This window comes from Vulpes vulpes, chromosome 12, assembly GCF_048418805.1.
Source record: "Vulpes vulpes isolate BD-2025 chromosome 12, VulVul3, whole genome shotgun sequence".
Classification (NCBI taxonomy): Eukaryota; Metazoa; Chordata; class Mammalia; order Carnivora; family Canidae; genus Vulpes; species Vulpes vulpes.
Window position 1 is genome coordinate 91,454,309 of NC_132791.1, and position 18,912 is coordinate 91,473,220.

Consider the following 18,912-nt stretch of genomic DNA (forward strand, 5'->3'; position numbering starts at 1 on the left):
CCTGGTTGAGTGCAGAGACTAATGCAGGGCTCGATCTCACGACCCTGAGATCATGACCTGAGCCTAAACCAAGAGTTTGATGCTTAATCGACTGAGCCATCCAGGTGCCCCCACGTAATGTAATGATTTTGAGATGGTATCTGTGGTACCGAGTACATTGGTATTGTCTTCCTTTTTTATTGCTAGGTCTTATTCCACTGTATGGATATGTCATAATTTGGGGTTGTTTCCAGTTTTTGGTGCTTAGAAATAAAGCTGCTATAAATAGAAATGTAGATGTCTTTAGATACATTTGTTTGTCCTTTGTTTGTTTTTCATGGGTCAATGGTTAGGATTGGAATGGCTCTATCACATGGTGGATGCATTCAACTTTGACATTTTAGGAAATGGTCGAATTGTTTTCCAAAGTATTTTTCTCGTCTTACATTCCTATTAGCACTGTCTGAGAGTTTCAGTTTCTTTATGCCCTTGCCAACATTTTGTATGGTTAATTTTAAAAATTTCGGGCAATCTAGGGTATGTGTAGGGCTATTTCATTGTGACTGTAGCACTATATTCCACATTTTTTTTTCATATTTTACCTATAAATATTTGAATGACAAAAAATTGCCCCTAATACTTGGTATCTTTCAAATATGTTACCACTCACAGCATGCTTTTGTGCCATCAGGACACACTCCGGGGTGAATGACTTATCAGTGGTGGAAGTCAAAGGGCGAGATGCCACAATCAACCACAAGATAGTCATTATTGGTAATATTTATTGAGGCAATTCTTTCACACTCAGTGGGAGAACAATCTGTTCTTGAATTTCTTCTACATCTGAAGGAAGTTTGGAACATTTCTCAGTAACATTCAATAATTAAGAAAAAGAGAATTTTCAGACACAGCAAAAGAAAAGCATTACTTCCTTGAAGTCTGTGGTTTTCAGTGGGGAGAAAGGCTGATTTAGACTCCCAGGGAGGCTGCGCTGGAGACATTTGTGGTTGTCACTCAACCAAAGGTTGGCATCTAGTGGGTAGAGGCCAGGATGCTGCAAAATATCCTAGCATGCATAGAGTATCTCTTTTCCTTCCCCCCACATCAAGGCCCAGATTTTAGTAGTATGGCTGTTGGGAAATCCGACTTGAAGCATCTGGATACTTAGATCCAAATCTGGTGCAGAAAATATTCCATCCCTCTGCTTCCTCTAACATTTAAGTGATTAGACATGAGGTGGCCTTACAAATTTCTTTTGAACTAAATGGCACATGTTCATGAGAAAATCTTTGTCATTATTTTCATCTATGACCTCTGGGGATCCTATTTTTAATTCATCAGCTGTGCTGTTGTGTAAAGAGAACTAGATTTCGGTTAAAGGACAGACTCCATTTATACCTCCATCACTTGCAAGATGCATTTGATTTAAAGTGAGAAGCTCTTGTTTGCCTCCAGACCATTTCTGCCACATACTGGCTGTATGCCCTTGGGAAAGCCTCTTAAATTTGCTGAGTTTCAAATAGGAACTTAAAATTTTAAATAATTTAAAAATTGAAAAAGAATTTAAAATTGAGCTTTAAAACGGGGAATAACCACATAGGCTGTTGTGGGGACTGAATGAGATAAATCACTCAGCATAGTACTTTTATAATATTCATTATTAATACTCAAACACACTCATGTACAAAATGTGTGTACCACCGGATGTCAGTCTTAGAAACTTTTAGGTTCTTCCCATAATTCTGAAGGACAACAATTTGATTTCATAACCACTACTTGTAAGGTGCTTCTTATGTTGGGAAAAAAAGGGGGATGGTATTCATTTACTAAATATTAGAATAAAAACTCAGAGCTTTCATAACTAGGGGCTGTTTTATTTATGTATTTCCAAGATCATTAATGTTAAGTGTGTGATGAAATAACTCTTAGAAACAGACTATAAACAATTATAATGCTTGGTCATTCTGTGGACACTTTTAATTAATTTATTTTGTTCTGGAAAATGTTACTGAACTTGGGAGAAGCCAGTTCACCCCCAGGGGAACGTAATAAATATTCTGATTCTGGACTTGAGTTTGGCAATGTTCCTTTCATTGCACTTCTCCTGACTGGTCATTACCCATCCTCTACCTTCATTCAGCTAATTTAAGGACGGTGATACCTCAAAGTAGTTGATTTACCTGGCAACTCAAAAATAATATTTGGGAAAATATTTATCGCATAGGGTCATAAGAGTTAGAGAAATTCAGCAAGGTAATCAGCATGATCCTGTACGATGGGTGTGTTTTTATGTAAATGTAGTACATGTCACCAACAAACATTGAAAGGGTCGTTTTTAAAGGTGCTATTACCTGGGGTTACAAAAAATTCCCTGCTGCTTCATTTAGTATTATAGTAGGGAGTGACATCCCACAGAGTGGTCTCAGGAATATTAACATGTTCAGAGGTTCGGTATGGATGCAGAGGCTGGAGATTGGAGAGGTGAGGAAGATCATTCTGGTCCCATAAGGTCCCCAGTACCTCCTCAACTTGTCTGATCCTTTACAGAGTAAAGTCACCTTCTTAACTGGTCTCCAACTCTTCACATTGTGGATGTGAAGACCTGGCATAGAAGGAAACTAGAATTCTCCTGGATGGGTATAGGGGCAGTGCACCAAACATCCCCAAAGGTTTCTTTCTTCTACCTTTATACCTTCTTTCAGGTTGCCTCTAATTATTTTGTTGTCCTCTCTCTTTTTTTTTTTTTTTCTTTTCAGTAGGGACACAACGAAGTTTGAAGAAAGGGAAGAAAGACTTTTGTTGATTATAATTTGCTGAAATTACCTCACAGGACAATGTGGCATGTTCATGGTCATTGAATTGGTATTTCATTTATTTCAATTCAATAAACAATCCATTTGTGAGCCTCACTGTGGGAGCACTAGAAACCAGTTTTTACCAGTCCGTCACACCACAGCAGGATTTCAGTGGTGTAGATGAGAGATTTTAATCCTGTAGGTAAACTGTATGTGTGAGGGCATAATATGCTTGTGTGTGTGTGTGTAAAAACAAGGTAGGCTCTGAGAGGCAGGCCTGTGAATGGAAAGAACTCTGGATTTGGAGTCAGAAAATGTAGGTATATGCTAAGACTTGGTTTTACTGTTTCTTTTTTTTTTTTTTTTAAAGATTTTATTTATTTGAGAGAGAGAGAGAGAGAGAGAGAGCATGAGCAAGGGGAGAGGCAGAGGGAGAGGAAGAACCAGGTTCCCCACTGAGGTGGGAGCCCAATGCGGGGCTCGATCCCAGGACTCCAGGATCATGACCTGAACTGAAGGCAGATGCTTAACTGACTGAGCCACCCAGACACCCACCCTGGTTTTACTGTGTCTTAACTGTGTAACCTTAAAAGTGTCTTTGGGCTTTTGTTTCTTTGTCAAAAACTGAAATATATTTAACTCCTATTGCCTGCTCACTTCCCGTGTACCAAGTAACAGTAATAATGTTTTCCCACTGGCGTCACTGAATCGTTAAGACAGTAAAGGGGATGTGGTATGTTAGCAAGATTTGTGATCTCTGTGAAGTTTTCTGCCTTAATTACATGACAGGTCTATAGCCAGGCAAATTATGTGCCACCTGATTCAAAGGCACACACACCAGTGAAGACACACCCTATGTGCCGCAGGAACACGAAGGCAGCTAACGAGGTAAGATTTTCTGGACAAGTAGAAGCTGTTCTAGCTGTTGAAGGATGGCTCTACGCCACAGATGCAGAAACTTGGGTACAGAGAGTAGCATCGGTCCCTCTGATTCTCTGTGGCAAGTCAGATTCATATTCTCTGGAAACCAAATTGTTTATTGATTCTCCAGGGACTGCTTCGTACTGTAACACGAGCATTGATTTCATTATGGCTGAAGTTTTCATTTTATTTCACAGGTTGGCTGCCCTTGTTTTCTTCAGTGATATCCTGGTCTTTGCAGTGAGTGTTTCATTTGGTCATAAAGGGGAGGCTGGTGTCCCCTGGACACTTCCTGGCTCTGCCATCGGCCTTTGAGTGTCTCGGGAAACCATTCCTGAGGCCTGTAATACATCTCTGCCACTTGTCTACAGGAACTTTGGAAGTAGTGAAGTTGATCTAAACATTTTTGTGAACAACTGAACAGTAAGTACACATTCAAAGCTGCCACAGCTGTTTGCGTCTTTGTCTTGCAATCTGGTGTCTTAACTGGAACCCTTTATGTCAGGACATTTTCCTACTGAGAAAGTTTCTGTGGATGCCGCAAATAAGAAACCTGATTGCTCTTTACAACGAACAAACAGCCCCTTTAAGGCAACTCATCAGATGGTAATTGTCTTTCCCAGGTGAAGAAATCAGAAAAGTAATCCTTTTAGGCTTCTCATGAAATATTCGTTCTTAGTATTACTGCTAAAAATGTAGCTGGCAAGTTTTACCTTCACTGTATTCATAGCATGCAGTATTTTTATATGTAAAATGTAGTACAAAGGTATATCCTACAGGTTAGGCTTAAAATAAGTATGTTATGTGTATAAAGTACGTTATAAGATAAACATAAATACACACATGCACACAATCTAAGAAGACGGAGAGATCCATGAGAAAGTGCTTGCCTGGTGATTTTACGTGTAATGGCTCCATGACACTTTTCATGACACCAAGCTATTAGGCTGATTGAGTCAATGGCCCACCCCTTTGTCCTGCCTCAACTTTCTTCTTCCTACTCCACGTTGCCTGGCTATATGAACTCTACATCTCCCTCTAATCTTTGTCAGCATCCTCAAGCACCCAGGGATATCTGCCCAGACCTCACCAATCGTCTGCTCCCGTGTCCTTTCTGCACTGGTTGATCTTTAGGCATTCCTGAAGTGAAAGCAGAACCCAAAGAACCATGGATCATGCTAATATCATGCAAAAGGCACCCCATCCCAACCTACTCTGTGACATGGGCAGAGACAATGGAATTGTCATCAGCACGATGAGGTGATTGATGCTGTTTTCATTGACTGGCTGAACTGAAACAGATAGGATGACCACTTGGCCTCATTTCTCAGCAATCCAGGCCTCAGGAAGCTTCCTTTTGGACTAGGGTTAGCTGCTGAACTTGGGAAAATAGGTGCATATCTTTCCTTTTTTAAAATTTTTTTTTAAGATTTATTTAGTTATGATAGACAGAGAGAGAGAGAGAGGGAGAGAGAGAGAGAGAGAGGCAGAGACACAGGAGGAGGGAGAAGCAGGCTCCATGCTGGGAGCCCGACGTGGACTGGATCCCGGGACTCAAGGATCGGGCCCTGGGCCAAAGGCAGGCGCTAAACCACTGAGCCACCCAGGGATCCCCTGGCGCATATCTTTCTTAGTTTCTAGCCTTGGACGAATTTTGCTTCTTAAAGTAACCATTAAACTCAGATATGAAAAATATGGTTGCTGCAATAAAGAATTTCACAAATGGAAGAGAAAATTAGCAACTATGAAGATAAACATGAAGAAATGAACCAGAATATAGCCCATAAAACAAGGAGATTGACAATACACATTGAGGTAAAGAGAGATGGAGTATGTGATGAGACAATGAAGCATTTCACATTTGAGTTCCAGAAGAAAACAAGAGAATGAGGAGAGGAAATATTTACATAGGTAGTGAAATATGCACCGCTCTATGCATTCTAGCGCCACACACAGAGAAGATCTTAAAATAATTCAGTGAGAAGAGAGATGACCAATAGTGAGATTGATAGTAACCACACATGCTGCATTGGGATTTAGTTGTCGATCCTAAATTGTTCAGAGGCAAAACTGTATATTGAAAAGCAAAAACAAAACATTTTTAGATAAATGAAAACTGAGAGTTTACCACCGTAAGGCACTAACTTGAACTTCTAAAAACTATACTCGCATGCAAGAAGAATAAAAAATGGCTCCAGGAGGCATGGTTGAGCCATGAGAAGAAAGATGAGCAAAGAAACCAACAAATTTGTAGACAAGCCTAATCACTAACAGTATAAAAAAAGTACTAACAATGTCCATTTTGTGGGGCAAAACAAGACAAAACTAAAATGCTGAAGGACAATAGCTTCTAAGTCGGGAGGGGGTGGTGAGGTGATAATAATGAAAACATCCTATGGTTTCTGCAGGGCTTAGTTGGAGAATTAAAACAATGGGTAGAGACTTGTGACTAAAATTCCAAGGGCAGAACAGATAAGAATTCAGTTAAAGCAGTAGGGATAATTTGAACTAAAAATCATTGTAAGAGAGATAAAAAACCAAAAGAAGCCTGGACGAAGGGAGACAAAGAGAACGCACAGGATGACACAATAAAAATGCATCAAAGTATAGCACACAGTAAATGTAAATGGACTAATTTCATCAGCGACAAGACGGATTGTCAGACTAGACAAATACAAGATGTAGCTCTACGCTTTTTACAAGAAATGCACCTACACCATATGGAACTTGTACATGTTCCCTGGGAGACAGCTGCAAAAATATTCCTGGAAGCATTGTTTATTCTGGAAACAGAAAAAAAAAAAAAAAGCACCAGAAAACTGCATATAACCCAAATGTCCTTCAATAGGAAACTGTTTAAATACATTTCAGATACAAACCAATTGATTGGCACAATGTAGGCCATGGAAAGAAATGACAGCCATGCAGATCAACATGAACATGAATCTTAAAAACGTGATGTCGGATATATGGCATGTTTGTAAGTCTCAAACATGCAAAAACAGGATATACTTGACACATACATAATGAAGCCTACAAAAGCAATAGAATTCATATCTAGGAAGTTTCGTGTAATGATTTCTATGTTTGAGGGGTGGTAGAGGAACTATTAGGGCTGGTTTCGTGGATCTGTGACTTGTGTCGTTGTGCTGGTATCACATTTAGAAGGCTTTATGCTTGGGGTTCCTGGGTGGCTCAGCAGTGGAGCATTTGCCTTTGGCTCAGGGTGTGATCCCGATCCGGGGATCAAGTCCCATGTCAGGCTCCCTGCATGGACCCTGCTTCTCCCTCTGCCTGTGTCTCTGCCTCTCTCTCTCTCTCTCTCTCTCTGTGTCTCTCATGAATAAATAAGTAATTTTTTTTAAAGAAGGCTTTATGCTTGACATTGCCATCTTGAAATTCTTGATAATTTTGGACAAGAGACCCTGCATTTTCAGTTTGCATCCGGATCCTCAAATGAGGCGGCCAGTCCTAAGGGTGCAAGTGTCGGGGGATGGCGGGGATCCCTTGAATTGTACCGGTGATGCTCTTTCTTAATCTGGATGATGAGTACTTCCCCTTTGTTTCATCCACTTTAGGTATCTTGTTATACATATTTGCATACGTGGACATTTCATTTCACGAAATAATTTAAAACTGGTACCTCCAGAGCCATTGGTTTATGATTCTCATCTGGAATACCAGGCAAGAGAGTCACACCATCGCGGCCTAGGTGGAATTGATTATTTATATGGCTGCAATGTGGAAATTGGTGTGAGTTGTTGAGTCATTATACTTAAGCATATGCTTTCGACTCCATAAAACCCGGGTGAGTAATATCAATTTGCAGGAAAAGAAGAGCCCTCTGTATTTCTTTACACAGTTGGATATCCAGCTGCTCCTGTTTTCATATTGCAAGTGCATTTCCTTTGCAAACTTGTTAGCTCCTGCATTATTTGGAGGCTCTGGCTTTTCGAAGCAGGCAGCACTTAAAACCTACAGGGCAGAACCTGATTGGATCGCTGTCACCGGCAGCTGGTGGCCCAGCGTCCTCTGAGGGAGCGAGCTGCCCTCTAGCCACCGCGGGCCTCGCGCAGCCCAGCACATCTGCTGTGGTCGGTGGCTCACTGCGCTTGTGCCACAGTAGAGGCCAACGTGCCGTTCATGTGCAGTTTGGCAGCTTCAAGATTCACACATAGAGACAGCTGGTGAGATGGTTTGCTAAGTGGTGCCCCCCACCCCCTCCTTTCATGCAGCCACCTGGATGATTCTGAGAGGCACAATGTGACCATCGCTCTTGAACGCATTGGCCAAAACTTCTTGGGAGTTGTCAAAAGCGCTGCAACATGTTCAGTTTTCTCTGTATGGCTCCCAAAGTGCTCTTGGTTGTTTCAGCTTAATTGTATCTCTTAAGTGCCTCTTAACTCTGACCTTCAATCCCCTTTTACTCATCAGGCTTCTGCGCTCTCAAGTGCGGTGGAGTGCGGGGACTCTGGTATTATGCATTCATTCCTTCAGTCACTCAATAAACGTTTATAGAACATCTTAAATCTTAACTCTCACTTCCAGATCTTAAAGCCTCAGCTCCCTTGGCCTCCCCCTTCCTTTTTTTTTCTTTCTTTTTTAGTGGCTCTGATTTACGGGGTAGAAGGGTCTATGCAACTTGGGTTTATTCTTTTTTTTTTTTTTTTAGATTTTTATTTATTATTTGAGACAGATGGAGAGAAAGAGAGAGAGAGAGAGAGCATGAACAGGGAAAGAGGGAGAGGGAGAAGCAGACTCCTCGCTGAGCTGGGAGTCCTGACCTGGGGCTCCATCTGGAGACTCTGGGATTGTGACCTGAGCTGAAGGCAGACACTCAGCCAACTGAGCCACCCAAGTGCCCTTCCTTGGGTTTATTCTTTAGGGCACTGTTTCTCAAGCTCTGAACCACTCTCTTCTTTCCACCAATCCAGCCTCGATCCTTCTTGTATCATGAACCTGCTGTGCTCCTTGGAGGCTCCTCGATGAATTCTCAAATGGCAGAAATTAAAATGAAATGCAGTCTTTGGAAACCATAATTTATATAAAAAGCAAACCTCACCTCTACCTGTTACTCTCAAATCAGTGATCTACTACTACTTCTTCTTCTTCCTTTTTAAGGTACTTGTGAGGTAATTTAAAAAGCCCTGAATACTTTTTGCTGAAAATGTAAGCTGCATTACCAAAAGTCTCAAACGTTGTCCAGGTAACTAGAACCATTTTTTTTTTTTACTCGTTGGGCGAATTTGGTGAGTCTAGATAATCTTGGTGTCAGAAGCCTTGCCATGAATTAAAGCAACCATTAGTTGAGCACTTATGTGTGAGGCATTATGGGACATGCCTTCCATATACCATCCTATGTAATCCTATAAAATAAATATTAAATGAAATGTGTCCTCATTCATCAGATAAAGAAACTGAGGGACTAAATAATTGAATAAATACCAGGGTGAGTAGAAGTTGGATTCAAACTCGGGCTTTCTTTCTTTCTTTCTTTCTTCTCTTTCTTTCTTCTACTTTTTTTTAAAGATTTTATTTATTTGAGAGAGAAAGTGTGCACATAAGTGGGGAAGTGAGATATACTTGCTTCTTTTGGGGAACTTAATCCATATTAGAGATCTATATATATAAAAGGAAATTTATAGTGAATCATCCAGGTATTAAGTGGAAAGAAAAAGCAGAAAAGGAAAGCAGAAAAAAAAAGAATGATTATTAGTGGCTGTGATCATAAGAGAAATATAGAGGCAAGGGGCACTTCTTCATACTGAGTTAGACTCTTTAGAGTCAGGTAGACTTCTTATTTCCGTAGACCGTTAACTCTATGTAGAGAAAGCATTAGGATTACTCTACTCCTTTCTTGTTCATTGCTTGAGACAGATTTATTTTGAATTATTGTTGGATGTTTTCCTCTTTTTGTTTCTTTTAAATTAAGTGCACATTTGCCCCATTTAATTGCTTATTTCCTTGGAAGATTATGTCAATGAAATTTCTTCTAAGAATTGAGTCCTTATTTGGGGTTATGTGTTCTGTTTTTATTGTTAATAATGACTTTGATTCCCTGTATGCCAATTATACCTACAGGAGTTACTGAACGTCAGGCATTGCAGTGACAAGACCACATGTCTTAGAAACAGATGGGCCCAGGGGTGCCTGGGTGACTCAGTTGGTTGAGCGTCTGCCTTCGGCTCAGGTCATAATCTTGGGGTCCTGGGATGGAGCCCCAAATCAGGTGCCCTGCACAGTGGGGACCCTGCTTCTCCCTCTCCCTCAGCCTCTTCTCACTCCCTTCCCCACCCCTAACTCATATGCTCTCTTTCTCTCAATAAATAAATAAATTTTTAGAAAGAAAGAAGAAAGAAAGAAAGAAAGAAAGAAAGAAAGAAAGAAAGAAAGAAAGAAAGAAAAGAAAGAAAGAAAAGAAAGAAAGAAAAGAATCAGAATGGCCTAAGTTTGAATCCAACTTCTGCTCACCCTGGTATTGATTCAATTATTTAGTTCCTCAGTTTCCTTATCTGATGACCAAGGACACATTTCATTTAATATTTATTTTATAGGGTTGCCTAGGATGATATATGGAATGCTTCTGTTGGGTTCCTATAGGACGTCCTACCTATAATAGCAACTATTATTACTTTCCCAATTCATTTCATATATGTGAGGGGACTTCTGTGGAATACACAAAAGAGGTCTGTAATCTAAGGAAACATTTTAAGTTCACTGGATTAAACTAAAGTCTTTTTTAAAGTTAATGCTTTCAACAATTGTACTGGCTGGAGAACATCTTTTTTTCATGTTGTTTAGATCTTAATGGTACTTTGTGGGTGGTCTGCCAATTGAGTTTCTTCTTTATTTTTTTTCTTTTTAAGAAGAGTATCTATAATTCCCGAAATGGGTATTTTGCCAATTTTCACATGCCTTGTTTTCTCTTCTCAAATCAACATGTCTCTGTATTTATACAATTCAGAGTTCAAACAACATACATTACACTGCTGTCACCGTACATAAAGACAATCCAAACTTGTTATGCCTAAATATAAAACACGATCCAACTAAGTGAACAGATGTGTCGTATGAGCAAAGCCCCACCATGTTGTTCCTATTTATTGTCTGCCTTGTTTGGAGGGCGTGCCTGGTGCTCCGAGGTGGTGGATAAAGGGTCTTGCCAAGTGCACTCATTTAACGAAACATTTTATGCACATTTTGTTTCTCTGTTCTGTTGCACTGCCCTTGGGTGACAGCATGGTTTGTAGGAAGTTTGGCTAAACTTGTCAAGCCTTTGAAATGACTTTAACAACGTTTCATAGTTACAAGAACTATTATGTTCATTTCGGAAAATAAAACACGCTTTCCTAATTTTACAGCTGAAATGATGATGAACTTCCAAAATGCAGGATGTCCAGTAAAATTCCGTCCAGATTTCAAAATTTACACTGCATTTTCCTAACTGTATTAACAGGACTTATTTTCTACTTCTGCTTGCACCTTTCACATATAATAAAATAATAAAACGAGAAAATACAAGTACTTGTCTATGGAAAGTAGACCAAGCATCCCCTGTCAGGCTGAAGCCTTCATGAAAATGAAATTCAAAAAAATATGAGTGCTGCTGGTAGACCTTCTCCTTAGGCACGTGCGTCTGTTAGTATGACTTCTGGGCACCTGGGGATGGTAGCTCGGGCTGTCCATCAGCACTAAACCCAAGGGGTTCATGCTGTGAGCCTGCCTCATTTCTCAGGTGTTGCTTGCTAGCATTTCCAGGACGGGCACTAGGACTTTGAAGGAAAACATCACTTGGGTCCACCTGGTCCAGGTATAGATCTTTCTTGATACTTCGTAATAATATTGAAAATATTACCTGCTAATGCTTGATGTTTCAGAAATGAATGATTGACAAATTCTGCATTCCTCCAGTCTGGTTCTATTAGGAAAAACAGTTCCTTCTTGTTCGATTATCAGTTAGTACATTGCTACGAATTACTGTCCTGAGGCGCTCTTTTTTCCCATCTTTCTGATTTTCCACTGGCTGGTGGTATGCTTCTGAACTCATGGCCAAAGCCCGTCTGCACTCATCAGTATTTATCAGACGGGTCCCACCCCCATGACAGGGGTGCCGGGAGGCACAAAGAGCACAGAGTCAGGGAATGAGTTGCCTGGTTTCAACTTCTGATTTTCTACTTACTCCCTGTGGCAACCTAGCAGGACTTCAGCTTCATTGAATTTTTGTTCCCTTACCTGAGCACTGGGGATGCCATGTAGTGCCTTCCTCAAAGGGCTGTGTTTAGGACAATGGCAAAATTACCAGCTGCCTCCTCTCATGTGCTGGGTCTTGCTTAACTAAAAATAATAATAATAATAATAATAATAATAATAATAATAATAATAATGTAATGAAGATTCAATGGAGACAATGAGACAAGCAACAGCCAAAAGGTTGTTTGTTTCAGAGTTCTATGAAATACGGTATTACTCGCTCTGCCTACCGTCTTCTGCCAAAGGTCTGATTCTTTCTGTCTTGAGCAGGGGAAGAGAACCAAGTGGGCCCACCTGGTGGTGGTGGCAGCCTCCTGAGTATTTACCTGCAGCCCACGGACAAGCTCTGTGCTGAAGTCCAGGATTTAGAAGGTTTGCATTTAGCAAGAGTGAAGCCCAAACCTTGAACCTTTGGGGACATCAAACTGTAACTCTTAACATCATTCGAGGCAGGATCAGAGCTGACATCCAAGCACAACGTGTTTTCCTGATGCAGACAACTGCAAGGCAGGCGTTTATTTTTCCTTTTCACCGAATTTCCTGACACGTTAAAAATCAAGCAAGTATAATTTCGTAATTTCTAGCCAGGGAGGCTTTAAGCGAGAGAGATTGCAGGTACTAACACTTTCTCCGACCTTGGTGTAAGTGATCTCTCAGGCGTGGGGCAGGCCTATTTTGCTTCACTTTGTTGAAGCGTTCTCCTTGTGCCTGTCCTGTGTGTTGTGCGTGAGGATATGAAGGCATTTACATAAGATGCTGTGGTTATTGCTAAATGAGAGTATGCATTCCCAGTATTTAGCGTGGTTCCTGGTCCCCAGTAGACTTGATACATGTAAATAAAGGTCCCTAGGCTCACTACCTCTTCCCACCACATCAGAGCTGCTGTTTAAATCCCATAATAGTGGCTTCTCAAGCTTTCTATCTGCTGTTCCTCCAAGTTGCCTTTATGGAATACAGGACATTCTGTGATTATTTTTTTTTTTTTATTATCGTACGACTTCATTTTCAATTTGCTGCCTCACACATCGCTGACTATGCCACAAGTGCCACGGTGTAAATATTCTGTGTATCACACCTGCTCCAAACCACCTTGTCTGGGCTGTTGTGGAGAGGGGTTTCAAACCCATTTGGTTTTAGGCAAGGAACAAAAATTAGTTTAAGAATAACATGCAATACTCTCTCCTGCTTCTAAGACTCTGTTACCATTTAATTCCTTCTCTCTCCCTCCCTTCCCAAACGCTGCCTGGTTAAAGGCTTCCTGTTTAATCATTTCGTGTTTACTTCCATGTGAGCTTATATTAATTACGTAGATCACCAGTCTCGTCACTGTGAAGGATGAACAGATACTTGATTTGGTAAAGGATCCCCAAGACAGCCCTATTCCTGGGCCTCCTCCCACCCCCAAGCAAATGCCAGTTTGTAATGAGACTTCCTCTGGGCACCAGACTTTCCCCTTAAAGTAATTAAAGCCTGCAGGTCTTAACTACAAAGCTGGTTGATGTAACATGACTTAGCAGAGCAGTTTGAGTTTATACAATGTTATGCTTGAAATGAAAGAACCGGATTGACTCCTAGCTTCTTATTTGAGCTGTGTGTGGGTGTGGGCACGTGAGCACATGCCTGGCCAGTCCAGTTTCCTGAAAGCCTGGTCACCCTCAATGTGGATTAGGACCACACTTAGCTATCTCTCAGAGAGGTTGGCTCTACCACCTTCACACTCGTGGAGACCCACCAGTGCCTCCTCTGGCCATTCGAGGTATATAACCCGTTTCCCTCAAAATCTGCAGACACCGTAGGGAAGCCAAACCAGGAGGTGGCCTCAAGGCTTGGCTGTCTTTCCCATGAATTACTAGTCTGTGTGAAGACCAAGTTACTTAAGAAAAACAAAAACAAAAACAAAAACAACCCCCCCCCAAAACTGATTCCAGCCCCACCCTTGAAACCAGAAAAACAGCCCTTAAACCAACGGCATACTTGCAAAAAGAAATATTTTGCAAAGCAAATGATCAGTTAAAAGAGTAGGCATACATTTAAAAATTTTAGGGATCAGATTAGATAGAATTTCTATATGCCAAAACAAGCAGAAGGACTGTCCTGTTACCAGAGCTAGTAATCTTGATGAGCATATCATAGTAACTAGAAAATAGAAATTGATTCTTTTGGGGAAGGAGAAAGAAAATATAGTATTTATGTTTTTTTTCTTGAAAGCCTGGCGTTAAAGACTTTATCATCTATCTAATTGCTTGAAAACAGCATGCATTCAATATCAAGTGCTTTTTTTTTAAGATTTTATTTATTTATTCATGAGAGACAGAAAGGCAGAGAGAGAGAGAAGCAGGGTCCATGCAGGGAGCCTGACGTGGGACTCGATCCCGGGTCTCTGAAATCAGGCCCTGGGTGGAAGGCTACGCTAAACTGTTGAGCCACATGGGCTGCCCAATATCAAGTGTTTTAAGAAAGCATATATCTGCTGAATGTCCTTGAAGAATCGGTGCATTCAGAAAGGAGGTAGGACCAAAACTGAACTCAGACGTTGGGCCAAGGAAATGGGGATAAAGAAACGTACTGGTTGAAAACAACTCAAGAAGAGCAGTGAATAAATTAGGTACAGAGTCCAAAGGCTAACAGTTTCATGAAGACTGGGTGGACAGTCAGCCCTGGAATATTTGATCTCTACTCCAGAAACCTTTTGTGTTCCAGGTATGGTGTAAGTCTAGGTCTAGAAAAGACATCTACCTTCACTCACATAGTTTGCATGCTTGAAGTGGAGGAAAAGCAAATGAAGGATACAAAGCCATGCAGTGTAAGACAGATGAAGGAAGGTAGCTCAGGGGAGCCTTGGGAAGAAGTAAGCATTAAAAGGGAGCAGAATACATAGAAACACATAGAAACACAAAGGGAAACCTAATGGGATGTGCCCTTCAGGAAACCAGCCAAGAGGTTTGTATATAAAAACTCTACTTATCATGATATGCTAATTTTAAACAAGTAAGGCAGAAGGGAATCTGAGTGTTTTTGAGTCATGTCCCAGTAATATTCACTGGGAAATGCTATAGAAGGAGATTCACATGTCAACCAACTATGATGGAAGATAATCTGGGAAATTTGATCATGAGTATTTAGATTCTGGAGATTGAGACTGGCCAAAAGAAAAGATTCCAAAAAAAAAAAAAAAAAAAGAAAAGAAAAAGAAAAAGAAAAGAAAAGATTCCTTATGAGAAACCACCTGGAGATTATTCAAAACAATGACTCTCAGCCCCAGGTGTCCATGAGGATAACCTGGGGAGCTTTTGTGAGACTATTTTCATAACTGGGCCATCTAGAAATTCAGGGGAGGGTTTAGATCTATTATAAAGATTCTTGAAGTGACTCCAAAGTGCAAGCAGATAGAATCACTCATTTAGAGTAGTTGGTCAGGAGTACAAGAAGGGGAGCAAGGAAGATCCCCAAATATACAACCTAGGTCAGTGTTTTTAAATGCAAACACGCATCCAAATCACTTGGATATTAAAACACAGGTGGCCGTCCCTACCTCCAGAATTTCTGATTTATCTGATCTGAGGCATAAAGGCCTGGGAATTTGAAATTCTCACTTGTTTCCAGGTGATATTGATGCTGCTGGTCCAAGGACCACATTTTATGTACCACCAGACTAGGTAAACTGTGAAGGAAGGTGCATTTACAACTGGGGGTAATACAGGCATAATGGGCTCACTGGTTAGGCCTTATGTTGAAGTGGTGTGATAGCTTGGGAAATTGCAATTGTGGTCTGTGCTATGATCTAGAACCCTCCTACTCAACCTGGGATGTCAGATCAGCAACACAGGATCCCCTGAATGCTTGTTAGAGAAGTAGAACCTCAGACCTCACTCAAGAGCCAAAATCATTATTATAATAAAATCTCCACATACTTTGCATGCATTCTAAAGCTGGAGAATCATACTAATGGTTCTTAGCCTTGGTTTCATATTATAATTTTCCATGGAGTCTCTTATCATAGTAATGAAATCAGAATTTCTAGGAGTGAAGCCCATTATTAGTACTAGTATTGTCAAAGCTCCGTGGATGAATCCACTATGCAGATAATTTTGATAGCCACTGATCTAGAATTTATCTCGAAACAGTGTAGTCGCACTTGTTGCTTGTCTTGCCTTGAGTGGTCAAGACTTAGGAAACAAAAAGGCATTGAAGCTACACATAGACATAGTGGACATTAGTATGTCCACAGAAGACATTACTGTATCCAGCTGGGAGCTGATGGGACCGCAGAAGCAGGAAAGATGATGCAGGAAATGATAAAACCAAATCAATCTCACTTGCTTCACCAGGACATGTGCCTTGCCAGGCTGAATATGCAAAACCACTCAGCTGGCATTCCCTTGGATTTTCCTAGGCCTCTTCCAAGATATGATCTCCTTATTTCCCCGGTGTTAAATTGATCTCTTACTGGTAACCTCATGTCTCAGAGGTTTCCAATACATAAATCTATCATAGCACCTACTAACATGTGAAGCCTTGTACCATTTTTTATTTTATTTTTTCTTCACTTAGGAGATCGTAAGCCTTTTAAGGACAGGAAAAAAACCTTGTGTGTGGAATTAGCACCTGGAACTCAAGAGATACAAGTATTACTTGAGTAGTTGTGTATTTAGCATAGAAGAGAAGAGCAAATTATTACTTTGGGGAAATTATACTGTGAAGTTAAAAAAGGTGATGAAAAAGCTATACATAAAAATATACATATATACATATATGTGCATATAGAGATAAAGCAAATATGGCAAAATATTAAGTTGTTGAGTCTAGGCAAATGGAATAAGGTAGTTTATCATAATACTCCTTGGTCTATTCTCTAGAGTTAAATTTTTAAAATGTAAAAATTATGAAAAAATACATTTGAAATAGTCTGTGTTATTTCTTTAAGTTGACAGGTAGTGTTTTTGTTTTAAATAATTGTTGAAATAATAAAACCCACATTGTTATTTTTCCTATAAAATTTGTAGAATATAATTTCCTTCCCTTAGAGATACTTAGATTTCTGAAGAGATTTAAGATTGTTTTATACCAACCAAGATTATTTCCAACCTAAAGAATAACTGCATCTTACTGGTTAAAAGCTCTTTACTTATGAGAGAAATATTGGTTTGGTGGAATCATTCAGATTGCCTATTTATGCTTATGTACCTAGATCTGTATTTCCATATTTCACTTGAAAAAAAAGCCATGTAGAATTTTGAAAATTCATTTTGTTTTTCTTAATTTTTCACTTGATTATTTATAATGCTTAAATGTAAAATAGCAATTTAGATGATAATTGATGGTATTAATTTATCTTTCTGTCACGCGAAGTCTATTCATCACAGACTGATAATAGTTTATACAGAATTTCTCCTTTTAAGCCTACAAAATGGCTGCTAAAGTCAAAGCATTTTTGTTTATATTTTCGTCCTTGGTGAACAGTTAGGATATTTGTAGGTAGAGTATTTGTACATATCTCTCCAATCTCAACTGGGGACTTCTTTCCTCAGTATATTAAAGTAGAGGAATTGTGTTGTTGCTATTCAATTTGTACACAATTGGAAAAGTGACCTCCTCCTTATCCTAAATATAGGTGAATAATCAATGCATTTGAACTTGCCACCATCTAGTTTATTGAGACAGACTATTTTCAACAATTCATAGCTTAAAATACAATGCCATAAATACTGTTCAGCCCCACCCTGACAGAGTGGATGAAAATCCTTGAATTGTAAAGTTGTAATCCACTGAGTCAGTGACATCACTTTGGAGAAGTAGCAGAGATCCCTCTGTAGAAACATGTGGCCAATGTCTAAGTTTCATTAAAAATAGAGGTTGGGAGGTGCCCGGGTGGCTCAGTCAGTTAGGTTCCCAACTCTTGATTTTCACGCTTAGGTCATGATCTTAGGGTCATGAGACTGAACCCCATGTTGGAGCCTATGCTCAGTGCAGAGTCTGATTGAGATTATTTTTCTCTCTCTCCCTCTGCACTCCCCCATAAATGAATGAAAGATTGAAAGAATGAATAAATAAAGTCCTTAAAAAACCCAGAAGTTAGGATTTTACCTTGTATTTCTTGGGGTTTTTCCAACTGATTCCTAACTAATAAAGTCCTATTATCTCTCAGAAAGCACCTGGATAATCAGAAGAAGCTTCTTTCAAGAAGCTTGTTTTAATTGTTTTGCTCTTCCTTACTATCGAAAAAGCTTTTCTTTATCTTGCTATTTTCTTTTTATACATTTTTCCTTTTCTTATTTTCTCTTTCATGGAGGATAGCCAGCCATCTTCTTTTTCATATCAACTTCCATTAACTTAAAAATGGTTCATTAATTCAGTATTTATGAGCACTTGTTATATGCCAGGTACTGTTCTTGATACATTAGTGAGACAACAAAGATCCCTGCTTTCATGGTGCTCACATACTTACGAGGGAGAAGAGGGATGAGAGGCAATAAGCATAGTTAAAAGTAGGAAAAAATTAAGATAAAATAGCAGCCTTGCCCAGCCAGAAAACAAATAATAAATTATCTGGCATGATAGAAGGACACAAATGCTTTGGCAAGGGGATGGGGGAAGGAACAATATAAATGGAATTACTGGGACACCTGGGTGGCTCAGTGGTTTAGCACCTGCCTTTGGCTCAGGGTGTGATTCCAAGTCCCAGGATGGAGTCCCACATCGGGCTCCCTGCGTGGAGTCTGCTTCTCCCTCTGCCTATGTCTCTGCCTCTCTCTCTGTGTCTCATGAATAAATAAATAAAATCTTAAAAAACATAAATGGAATTACTAATGTAAGTGTGTATCTGTGTGTGTGTGTGTATTGAAGAACAGCTTGCAATTTTTAAATAGGTTGGTCAGGTGACCAACCAGAGGTAGTGAAGTAGTGACATTTGAGCAAATACCTTGAGGTAAAGGTGCGACATGCCTGGCATGTTCCAGAATATGAACAA